The following is a 12,989-nucleotide window of genomic DNA, read 5'->3' as shown; positions in this document are numbered from 1 at the left end:
AAGCTTAGAGCTGATGTTCAAACCTTCAGACAGAAAGAAGGTGAATCCCTCTATGAAGCTTGGGAAAGATACAAACAGTTGACCAAAAAGTGTCCTTCTGACATGCTTTCAGAATGGACCATCCTGGATATATTCTATAATGGTTTATCTGAACTATCAAAGATGTCACTGGACACTTCTGCAGGTGGATCCATTCACCTAAAGAAAACGCCTGCAGAAGCTCAAGAACTCATTGACATGGTTGCTAATAACCAGTTCATGTACACTTCTGAAAGGAATCCTGTGAGTAATGGGACGCCTATGAAGAAGGGAGTTCTTGAGGTTGATACTCTGAATGCCATATTGGCTCAGAATAAAATATTGACTCAGCAAGTCAATATGATTTCTCAGAGTCTGCATGGAATGCAAGCTGCATCCAACAGTACTCAAGAGGCTTCTTATGAAGAAGAGGCCTATGATCCTGAGAACCCTGCAATAGCAGAGGTGAATTACTTAGGTGAACCTTATGGAAACACCTATAACTCAACATGGAGAAATCATCCAAATTTCTCATGGAAGGATCAAAAGCCTCAACTAGGCTTTAATGATGGTGGAAGAAACAGGTTTAGCAATAGCAAACCTTTTCCATCATCCACTCAGCAACAGACAGAGAACTCTGAACAAAATGCTTCTAATTTAGCAAATCTAGTCTCTGATCTATCTAAGGCCACTGTAAGTTTCATGAATGAAACAAGGTCTTCCATTAGAAATTTGGAAGCACAAGTGGGCCAGCTGAGTAAAAGGATCACTGAAATCCCTCCTAGTACTCTCCCAAGCAATACAGAAGAGAATCCAAAAGGAGAGTGCAAGGCCATTGACATAAGCGCCATGGCCGAACCTGTGAGGAGAGGAGAGGACGTGAATCCCAAGGAGGAAGACCTCCTGGGACATCCAGTGATCAATAAGGAGCTTCCCTCTGAGGAACCAAAGGACTCTGAGGCTCATCTAGAGACCATAGAGATTCCATTGAACCTCCTTATGCCCTTCATGAGCTCTGATGAGTATTCCTCTTCTGAAGAGAATGAGGATATTACTGAAGAGCAAACTGCCAAGTTTCTTGGTGCAATCATGAAGCTGAATGCCAAATTATTTGGCATTGATGCTTGGGAAGTTGAACCTCCCTTGTTCATCAATGAACTAAGTGATCTGGATCAACTGACATTGCCTCAGAAGAGACAGGATCCTGGAAAGTTCATAATACCCTGTACCATAGGCACCATGATCTTTAAGGCTCTGTGTGACCTTGGTTCAGGAATAAACCTCATGCCCCTCTCTGTAATAGAGAAACTGGGAATCTATGGGGTGCAAGCTGCTAAAATCTCATTAGAGATGGCAGACAGCTCAAGAAAACAGGCTTATGGACAAGTAGAAGATGTATTAGTAAAGGTTGAGGGCCTTTACATACCTACTGATTTCATAGTCCTGGATACTGGAAAGGAAGAGGATGAATCCATCATCCTAGGAAGACCTTTCCTGGCCACAGCAAGAGCTGTGATTGATGTTGACAGAGGTGAAATAGTCCTTCAATGGAATGAGGATTCCCTCGTGTTTAAAACTTAAGGATCTCCCTCTGCAACCATGAAGAGGAAGCATGAAAAGCTTCTCTCAAAGCAGAGTCAACCAGAGCCCCCACAGTCAAACTCTAAGTTTGGTGTTGGGAGGCCACAACCAAACTCTAAGTTTGGTGTTGAACTCCCATATCCAAACTCTAAGTTTGGTGTTGGAGAGTCTCAACAAAGCTCTGCACATCTGTGAGGCTCCATGAGAGCCCACTGTCAAGCTATTGACATTAAAGAAGCGCTTGTTGGGAGGCAACCCAATGTTTATTTATCTAACTATATTTTTCTTAGTTATGTGTCTTTATAGGTTCATAATCATGAGGAGTCACAAAATAAATATAAAAATTGAAAACGGAATCAAAAACAGCAGAAGAAAAATCACACCCTGGAGGAGCATCTGTCTGGCGTTCAAACGCCAGAACAGAGCATAGTTCTGGCGCTGAACGCCCAGAATGGGAGCATCCTGGCGCTGAACGCCCAGAACAAGCATGGTTCTGGCGTTCAACGCCAGAAATGGCAGCAAAGGGGCGTTGAACGCCCAAAATGGGCACCAACCTGGCGCTGAACGCCCAGAGTTGTGTGCAAGGGCATTTTACATGCCTAAATTGGTGCAGGGATGTAAATGCCTTGATACCTCAGGATCTGTGGACCCCACAGGATCATCTCAGGATCTGTGGACCCCACAGGATCCCCACCTACCTCATCATCTCTCTTTCCATTCATGATCATCCCTTCTTCTTTTCCATTTACCACTCACATCCATACACCCACTACCTTCAAAAATTCAACATCTCTCTCCCACCCAATCCCACCCATATGGCCGAATACACACTCCCATCCATCTCCTCCATATCTTCTTCTTATTCTTCTATTCTTTCTTCTTTTGCTCGAGGACGAGCAACATTCTAAGTTTGGTGTGGTAAAAAGCATAGCTTTTTTTGTTTTTCTCCATAACCATTGATAGCACCTAAGGCCAGAGAGGCCTCTAGAAAGAGGAAAGGGAAGACAAAAGCTTCCATCAAGGGTCTATAGCTCAGTGGTAGAACATTTGACTGCAAATCAAGAGATCCCTGAGATACCTCAGGGGATACATTTTCTTCCACACAATTATTGGAAGCAACTAAGGGTGGAACATCAAGAGCACTCCATCATCCTTCATGAAATCAGAGAAGATCTAAAAGCAATGAAGGAGGAGCAGCAAAGACAAGGAAGAGACATAGAAGAGCTCAAGGACATCACTAAGGTGGACTCATTCCTTGTTCTTACTTTCTCTATTTTTTGTTTTCTATGTTATGTGCTTATCTATGTTTGTGTCTTCATTACATGATCATTAGTAGTTAGTAACTTTGTCTTAAAGTTATAAATGTCCTATGAATCCATCACCTCTCTTAAATGAAAAATGTTTTAATTCAAAAGAACAAGAAGTACATGAGTTTCGAATTTATCCTTGAACTTAGCTTAATTATATTGATGTGGTGACAATGCTTCTTGTTTTCTGAATGTATGCTTGAACAGTGCATATGTCTTTTGAAGTTGTTGTTTAAGAATGTTAAATATGTTGGCTCTTGAAAGAATGATGACTAGGAGACATGTTATTTGATAATCTGAAAAATCATAAAAATGATTCTTGAAGCAAGAAAAAGCAGCAAAGAACAAAGCTTGCAGAAAAAAAAAAAAGAGGCGAAAAAAATAAAAAAAAAATAGAAAGAAAAAGAACAAGCAAGCAGAAAAAGCCAATAACCCTTAAAACCAAAAGGCAAGGGCAAATAAAAAGGATCCCAAGGCTTTGAGCATCAGTGGATAGGAGGGCCTAAAGGAATAAAATCCTGGTCTAAGCGGCTAAACCAAGCTGTCCCTAACCATGTGCTTGTGGCGTGTAGGTGTCAAGTGAAAACTTGAGACTGAGCGGTTAAAGTCAAGGTCCAAAGCAAAAACAAAGAGTGTGCTTAAGAACCCTGGACACCTCTAATTGGGGACTCTAGCAAAGCTGAGTCACAATCTGAAAAGGTTCACCCAATTATGTGTCTGTGGCATTTATGAATCCGGTGGTAATACTGGAAAACAAAGTGCTTAGGGCCACGGCCAAGACTCATAAAGAAGCTGTGTTCAAGAATCATCATACTGAACTAGGAGAGTCAATGACACTATTCGAAATCTGAAGTTCCTATAGATGCCAATCATTCTGAACCTCAATGGATAAAGTGAGATGCCAAAACTATTCAAGAGGCAAAAAGCTATAAGTCCCGCTCATATGATTGGAGCTATGTTTCATTGATAGTTTGGAATTTATAGTATATTCTCTTCTTTTTATCCTATTTGACTTTCAGTTGCTTGGGGACAAGCAACAATTTAAGTTTGGTGTTGTGATGAGCGGATAATTTATACGCTTTTTGGCATTGTTTTTAGTATGTTTTTAGTAGGATCTAGTTACTTTTAGGGATGTTTTTAATATATTTTGTGTTAAATTCACATTTCTGGACTTTACTATGAGTTTGTGCGTTTTTCTGTGATTTCAGGTATTTTCTGGCTGTAATTGAGGGACTTGAGCAGAAATCAGATTCAGAGGTTGAAAAAGGACTGCTGATGCTGTTGGATTCTGACCTCCCTGCACTCAAAGTGGATTTTCTGGAGCTACAGAACTCGAAATGGTGCGCTTCCAATTGCGTTGGAAAGTAGACATCCAGGGCTTTCCATCAATATATAATAGTCCATACTTTGGCCAAGAATAGACGACGTAAACTGGCGTTCAACGCCAGCCTTCTGCCCAAATCTGGCGTCCAGCGCCAGAAAAGGATCCAAAACCAGAGTTGAACGCCCAAACTGGCACAAAAACTGGCGTTCAACTCCACAATTGGCCTCTGCACGTGCAACACTTAAGCTCAGCCCAAACAATCACCAAGTCGGCCCCGGAAGTGGATTTATACATCAAATACTTACTCATGTAAACCCTAGTAGCTAGTTTATTATAAATAGGACCTCTTACTAGTCTTTTTGACCATCTTTGGATCTTTGGATTACCTTATGATCCTTTGATCACGTTTTAGGGGGCTGGCCATCTCGGCCATGCCTGGACCTTCACTTATGTATTTTTAACGGTAGAGTTTCTACACTCCATAGATTAAGGTGTGGAGCTCTGCTGTTCCTCAAAGATTAATGCAAAGTACTACTGTTTTCTATTCAATTCTTCTTATTTCGCTTCTAAGATATCCATTCGCACCCAAGAACGTGATGAAGGTGATGATTATGTGTGACGCTCATCATCCTTCTCCCTTATGAACGCGTGCCTGACAAACACTTCCGTTCTACATGAATTAAGCTAGAATGAATATCTCTTAGATCTCCTAACCAGAATCTTCGTGGCGTAAGCTAGAATGATGGCGGCATTCAAGAGAATCCGGAAGGTCTAAACCTTGTCTGTGGTATTCCGAGTAGGATTCAATGATTGAATGACTGTGACGAGCTTCGAACTCGCGATTGCAGGGCGTTAGTGACAGACGCAAAAGGATAGTAAATCCTATTCCAGCATGATCGAGAACCAACAGATGAATAGCCGTGCCGTGACAGGGTGCGTGAGCATATTATTCACTGAGAGGATAAGATGAAGCCATTGACAAAGGTGATGCCTCCAGACGATTAGCCGTGCCGTGACAGGGCATTGGATCATTTTCCTGAGAGATGACCGAAAGTAGCCATTGACAGTGGTGATGTATCACATAAAGCCAGCCATGGAAAGGAGTAAGACTGATTGGATGAAGATAGCAGGAAAGCAGAGGTTCAGAGGAACGAAAAGCATCTCCATTCGCTTATCTGAAATTCCTACCAATGATTTACATAAGTATTTCTATCCCTATCTTATTATATTAAATTCGAAAACACCATTACCACTTTATATCTGCCTGACTGAGATTTACAAGGTGACCATAGCTTGCTTCATACCAACAATCTCCGTGGGATTCGACCCTTACTCACGTAAGGTATTACTTGGACGACCTAGTGCACTTGCTGGTTAGTTGTATCGAAGTTGTGACAATCATGAATTAAGATCAGAGCACCAAGCTTTGGAGCCATTACCAGGATTTGTTCGAGCTTGGAGATCACAATTTCATGCACCAATGAACGTTAAGACTTATTTTTGAAAATTTTTAAGAAAAGAAAAACATGCAAGACACCTGGTGCACAAAATTGTTACTCTCTTACAATTTCGCACACATGACCAGCAAGTGCACTGGGTCGTCCAAGTAATACCTTACGTGAGATTGTTGGTTTGAAGCAATCTATGGTTATCTTGTAAATCTTATTCAGAAAGTCAATTATGTTTATCAGTTTAAATAGTGGAGAATAAAGGAGTGCGAATTAAATACATGTTGTGCAGTATTGGAGAATATGTTGGAGTTTTGGAGATGTTTTGTCCTTTGAATCTCTGCTTTCTCCCTATCTTCTTCTTCACGCACGCACGTCCCTCCTATGGCAAGCTGTGTGTTGGAGGATCACCGTTGTCAATGGCTACCATCCTTCCTTTCAGTGAAAATGGTCCAGGTGCGCTATCACCACACGGCTAATCATCTGTAGGTTCTCGATCATACTGGAATAGGATTCGCTATCCTTTTGCGTCTGTCACTACGCCCAGCACTCGTGAGTTTGAAGTTCATCACAGTCATCAAATCCCAGAATCCTACTAGGAATACCACAGACAAGGTTTAGACTTTCCGGATTCTCAAGGATGCTGCCAATGGATTCTAGCTTATACCACGGAGATTCTGATTAAGGAATCTAAGAGATATTCATTCAATCTGATGTAGAACGGAGGTGATTGTCAGACACACGTTCATGGGTTGAGGAAGGTGATGAATGTCACGGATCATCACCTTCTCCATAATTAGGCACGAATGGATATCTTAGATAGGAACACGCATGTTTGAATGGAAAACAGAGATACTTGCATTAATTCATCGAGGCACAGCAGAGCTCCTCACCCCCAACAATGGAGTTTAGAGACTCATGCCGTCAAAAGGTACAAAGTTCAGATCTAAAAATGTCATGAGATACAAAATAAATCTCTAAAAGTTGTTTAAATACTAAACTGGTAACCTAGGTTTACAGAAAATGAGTAGACTATGACAGATAGTGCAAAAATCCACTTTTGGGGCCCACTTGGTGTGTGCTGGGGCTGAGACTAAAGCTTCTCACATGCTTGGGCTGTTTTGGGCGTTCAACGCCACATTGTAACCTGTTTCTGGCGTTGAACTCCACTTTGTAACTTGTTTCTGGCGCTGGACGCCAGACAGTAGCATGAAACTAGCGTTGAACACCAATTTACGTCATCTCTCCTTGAGCAAAGTATGCACTATTATATATTTCTAGAAAGCCCTGAATATCTACTTTCCAACGCAATTGGAAGCGCGCCATTTGGACTCTTGTAGCTCCAGAAATTCCATTTTGAGTGCAGAGAGGTCAGAATCCAACAGCATCAACAGTCCTTTTTCAGCCTGAATCAGATTTTTGCTCAGCTCCCTTAATTTCAGCCAGAAAATACCTGAAATTACAGAAAAACACACAAACTCATAGTAAAGTCCAGAAATATGAATTTTGACTAGAAACTAATGAGAATAAACTAAAAACTAACTAAAATATACTAAAATCTATATGAAATTAACCCCAAAAAGCGTATAAAATATCCGCTCATCACAACACCAAACTTGAACTGTTGCTTGTCCTCAAGCAACTAGACAAATAAAATAGAAGACTAATAAGTCAAGAAGCAATAATATCTCAGAGTTTTTGAGTGAAGCTCAGATTCTAATTAGATGAGCGAGACTAGTAGCTTTTTGCTTCCGAACAATTTTGGCATCTCACTTTATCCATTGAAGCTCAGAGTGATTGGCATCTATAGGAACTTAGAATTCAGATAGTGTTATTGATTCTCCTATTTCAGTATGATGATTCTTGAACACAGCTACTTTATGAGTCTTGGCCATGGCCCTAAGCACTTTGTTTTCCAGTATTACCACCGGATACATAAATGCCACAGACACATAATTGGGTGAACCCTTTTAGATTGTGACTCAGCTTTGCTAAAGTCCCCAATTAGAGGTGTCCAGGGTTCTTAAGCACACTCTTCTTTTTGCTTTGGACCTTGACTTTAACCGCTCAGTCTCAAGTTTTCACTTGACACCTTCACGCCACAAGCACATGGCTAGGGACAGCCTGGTTTAGCCGCTTAGGCCAGGATTTTATTCCTTTAGGCCCTACTATCCACTGATGCTCAAAGCCTTGGGATCCTTTTCATTTACCCTTGCCTTTTGGTTTTAAGAGCTTTTGGCTTTTTCTGCTTGCTTTTCTTTTTCTTTCTATTTTTTTCGCTATTTTTTTTTCTGCAAGCTTTGTTCTTTGCTGCTTTTTCTTGCTTCAAGAATCATTTTTATGATTTTTCAGATTATCAATAACATGTCTCATGTTCATCATTCTTTCAAGAGCCAACATATTTAACAGTCTTAAACAACAAATTCAAAAGATATATGCACTGTTCAAGCATTCATTCAGAAGACAGAAAGCATTGCCACCACATGTTACTAATTAGAATTTTTCTTATTAAAACTCGAATTTTATTGCCTCTTATTCAAAAGATCTGCTATTTTATTCATGTTTTGCTGATGATGAGAAAAATAGACTATAACTTAATTGGAGATAAAATCAAAATAGACACTAATTACTACTATATGACTCCTAAGGTAAACTCATATAACGACAACTATCACAGAGTTAAAGCAGAAATTGGAATTTAACAACCTTTGTTCTGGGAAGTGGATGTTCCTCTGATCTGTGGGGTGCTTGGTCCTTCAAGAGATAACTTCTGGCGCTTTAATTCCCTCAAGTCACGCCCTTACTCTTCCTATTCTTTAATCAAATAGCAAAGAATTTGACTTTGTTCCTTTTGTTCCTTTATTATTTGTTCCATAGCTTCTTGCATTTTGGTAACTGATGTTTCAAGATACTCCCAATATTCAGATTGAGGGATTTCTGGGAGAAATTCCTGTGTTTTCTTCTTGATGGGGTCATCCTGTGCTTGTTGTTTTTCCATTGATACTTTGGTGATTGGTTTCTTAATTGAGATATACTCAGTTATTCCCATCCTTACTCCAGCGTCCTTGCAGAGCAGAGAAATCAAGCTTGGGTAAGCCAACCTGGTCTCTTTAGAATTTTTGTTAGCAATTTTGTAGAATTCAGTTGAAATCAGTTGATGAACTTCCACTTCTTTTCCCATCATGATGCAATGGATCATCACTGCTCTTTTAACAGTGACTTCAGAACGGTTGCTAGTGGGCAGCAGGGAATGCCCAATGAAGTCCAGCCAGCCTCTGGCTACTGGTTTGAGATCTTCTCTTTTGAGTTGATTAGGAACACCCTTCGTGCTGGTGGTCCACCTGGCTCCAGGGATGCATATGTCCTCTAGAATCTTATCCAGGCTCTTGTTTGTTCTCATCATTCTTCTATTGAAGGAGTCTGGATCATCTTTCAGCTGAGGTAGCTTTAAAATCTCTCTGATCTTGTCAGGGTGGGTATGAATAATCTTTCCTCTGACCATGGTTCGATAGTCATAGATATCAGATCCAGATAATCTTTGCCTGTCTGTATGCCACATATTAGTGTAGAACTCCTGGACCATATTCCTTCCCACTTTCATTTCAGGATTGGCTAGGATCTCCCAGTTCCTGATTCGGATTTGCTCCTGGATCTCCGGATATTCGTCTTCTTTCAGATCGAATCTAATTTCTGGGATCACTGATCTTAGACCCATTATTTTATAATAATGGTCTGAATGTTCTTTAGATAAGAACTTCCCTTAATTCCAAAGTGGTTTTGGAACGCTCTCTTTCTTGCCTCTTGAAGTGGGTTATTTTCCCTTAGGAGCCATGATCTTAGTGATCACGGATAAACACACCAAACTTAGAGGTTTGCTTGTCCTCAAGCGAAAGAAAAGAAAGGAGAGGGATAGAAGGAGAGCTAGGTGCAATTGTTGATGGAAGGGGAGGGAGGCCGAACCCATATTTAAAGGGAGGGGGGTGGGTTCGAAAATTTAGATAAGATATGATAAAAAAGATTGATTTGGAAAAGATAAGATAGAAGATATGATAAGAGAGGATATAGTTTAAAATTGAAAAGATATGAAAGATTTTTGAAAAAGATAAATCTAATTTTTGAAAAAGATAATGTGAAGATTTGAAAAAGATATTAGTTGAGAAAATTTTAGAGTAAAAAGATAGATTTGTTTTGAAAATTTGAAAAAGAGTTGAATTGGATTGAAAAAGAGGGTTGGTGTTTATGGATTAAGATACATTTGATATTTTTAAGTAGGATTTTTGGAAATTAGGAATTTTAGAAATCGGGGTTCTTGACATGTTTATGTAAGAAATCATGAATTGAAACATGAAAATCAAGATTAAAATGAAAAAAAATATGAAAAAATGATTTTACCTCCTCCCCACCATCCTGGCGTTTGAACGCCCAAACGCTGCATGTTTTGGGCGTTCAACGCCCAAATGCTGCCTCTCCTAGGCGTTCAACGCCCAGCTGCTGCTTCTTTCTGGCGTTGAACGCCCAGAAGGAGCTTCTTTCTGGCGTTCAACGCCCAGAAGATGCCCCTTTCTGGCGTTTAACGCCCAGATGGCTATCCTTACTGGCGTTCAACGCCCAGTGGATGCTTATTTTGGGCGTTGAACGCCCAAAACAGAGTTTTACTGGCGTTTTCTTGCCAGTGAGCTCTTTTTCTCTGTTTTGTGTGCAGAATCCTTCTGTAATCCTGTAAACTTATATAATTGACTCTTTACCTTAGGATCAATGAACTTTATATAAACAAATAAAAATAAAAATAGGGCAAAATGCTTAGAGGATTGATGCCCCATGGCTGGGTTGCCTCCCAGCAAGCGCTTCTTTATTGTCTTTAGCTGGACCTTGCTGAGCTTTTAATCTAGCTTCAGCCTTGAGCACTCTTGTTCAACGTTTCCTTCAAGATAGTGCTTGATTCTCTGTCCATTGACAATGAACTTCTTATCAGAATCAATATCTTGAAGCTCCACATAACCATATGGTGATACACTTGTAATCACATATGGTCCCCTCCACCGGGATTTCAGTTTCCCAGGGAATAGCTTGAGTCTAGAGTTAAACAGCAAAACCTTCTGTCCTGGTTCAAAGATTCTAGATGACAGCTTTCTATCATGTCACTTTTTTTATTTCTCTTTATAAAGCTTGGCATTTTCGAAAGCAGTGAATCTGAATTCCTCTAGCTCATTTAGCTGGAGCAATCTCTTTTCTCCTGCTAATTTAGCATCAAAGTTTAGGAATCTGGTTGCCCAGTAGGCTTTATGTTCCAGTTCCACGGGCAGGTGACATGCCTTACCATACACAAGTTGGTATGGAGAGGTCCCTATAGGGGTCTTGAATGCTGTTCTGTAAGCCCACAGAGCATCATCCAAGCTTCTTGCCCAATCTTTTCTACGGGTGCTTACAGTCCGTTCTAGGATTCTTTTTAGCTCTCTGTTGGAGACTTCAGCTTGTCCATTAGTCTGTGGATGATATGGAGTCGCCACCTTGTGGCGAATCCCATGCCGGACCATGGCAGAGTAAAGCTGTTTGTTGCAGAAGTGAGTGCCCCCATCACTGATTAGTACTCTAGGGACACCAAACCTGCTAAAGATATGTTTCTAGAGGAACTTCAGCACTGTTTTAGTATCATTGGTGGGTGTAGCAATGGCCTCAACCCATTTTGATACATAGTCAACTGCCACCAGAATATAAGTGTTTGAGAATGATGGTGGGAAAGGTCCCATGAAGTTAATTCCCCATACGTCAGACAACTCAATCTCCAAGATTCCTTGTTGAGGCATGGCGTAACCATGAGGCAGATTACCAGCTCTTTGGCAACTGTCACAGTTACGTACAAAACTCTCGGGAATCTCTATAGAGTGTGGGCCAATAGAAGCCACATTGGAGGACCTTGGTGGCTGTTCGCTCACCTCCGAAATGGCCTCCATATTGAGATCCATGGCAATGCCATAGGATCCTCTGTGCTTCTCCTCTAGGAACACACCTACGGATTATTCCGTCTGCACATCTCTTAAAGAGATAGGGTTCATCCCACAAGTAGTACTTTGCATCAGTGATTAATTTTTTCTTTTGTTGCCTGTTGTACTCTTTGGGTATGAACCTTGCAGCTTTATAGTTTGCAATATCGGCAAACCATGGTGTTTCTTGAATGGCAAATAAATGCTCATCCGGAAAAGTCTCAGAGATTTCCAGAGAAGGGAGGGACGTCCCTTCTACTGGCTCTATCTGGGACAGATGATCAGCTACTTGATTATCTGTCCCTTTTCTGTCTCTTATTTCTATATCAAACTCTTGCAGAAGCAACACCCATCTGATGAGCCTGGGTTTGGAATCCTGCTTTGTGAGTAGATATTTAAGAGCAGCATGGTCAGTATACACAATCACTTTTGATCCTACTAAGTATGATCTGAACTTGTCAATGGCATAAACCACTGCAAGTAATTCTTTTTCTGTGGTTGTGTAATTTTTCTGGGCATCATTCAAAACGCGACTAGCATAATAAATAACGTGCAGAAGCTTGTCATGCCTCTGTCCCAATACTGCACCAATGGCGTGATCACTGGCATCACACATTAGCTCAAATGGTAATATCCAGTCTGGTGCAGAAATAACTGGTGCTGTGACCAGCTTAGCTTTCAGCGTTTCAAACGCCTGCAGACACTCTGTGTCAAACACAAATGGCGTGTCAGCAGCCAGCAGATTGCTTAGAGGTTTTACGATTTTTGAAAAATCCTTTATAAACCTCCTATAGAATCCTGCATGCCCCAGAAAGCTTCTGATTGCCTTAACATTGGCAGGTGGTGGTAATTTTTCAATTACCTCTATTTTTGCTTGATCTACCCCTATTCCCTTGTTTGAGATTTTATGCCCAAGGACAATCCCTTCAGTCACCATGAAGTGACATTTTTCCCAGTTTAAAACTAGGTTGGTCTCTTGGCATCTCTTCAGAACAAGTTTCAGGTGATCAAGACAGGAGCTGAATGAGTCTCCATATACTGAGAAGTCATCCATGAAGACTTCCAGAAATTTTTCCACCATATCAGAGAAAATAGAGAGCATGCATCTCTGGAAGGTTGCAGGCGCATTACACAGCCCAAATGGCATCCTTCTATAAGCAAACACTCCAGATGGACATGTAAATGCTGTTTTCTCTTGATCCTGGGGATCTACTGCAATCTGGTTATAGCCTGAGTAGCCATCCAAAAAGCAGTAATAATCATGACCTGCCAGTCTTTCTAGCATCTGGTCTATGAACGGTAAAGGAAAATGATCCTTTCTGGTGGCTGT

The 12,989-nt window shown here is 40.8% G+C and overlaps 1 non-coding gene across 1 annotated transcript; it reads right to left on the bottom strand.

Annotated features, from left to right (window-relative positions):
- LOC148561673 (small nucleolar RNA R71) lies at nt 1–108 on the bottom strand. The gene has a single exon (XR_015887354.1). It is a non-coding gene; the product is annotated as a small nucleolar RNA R71 (small nucleolar RNA).
- Nucleotides 109–12,989: the final 12,881 nt, after the last annotated feature.

The sequence above is a fragment of the Arachis ipaensis genome, chromosome B6 (genome assembly GCF_059453495.1).
Source record: "Arachis ipaensis isolate K30076 ecotype BB chromosome B6, ASM5945349v1, whole genome shotgun sequence".
Taxonomy (NCBI): domain Eukaryota; kingdom Viridiplantae; phylum Streptophyta; class Magnoliopsida; order Fabales; family Fabaceae; genus Arachis; species Arachis ipaensis.
The sequence above is the reverse complement of the archived record's forward strand: the minus strand, read 5'-3'. Positions and strand labels throughout refer to the sequence as shown.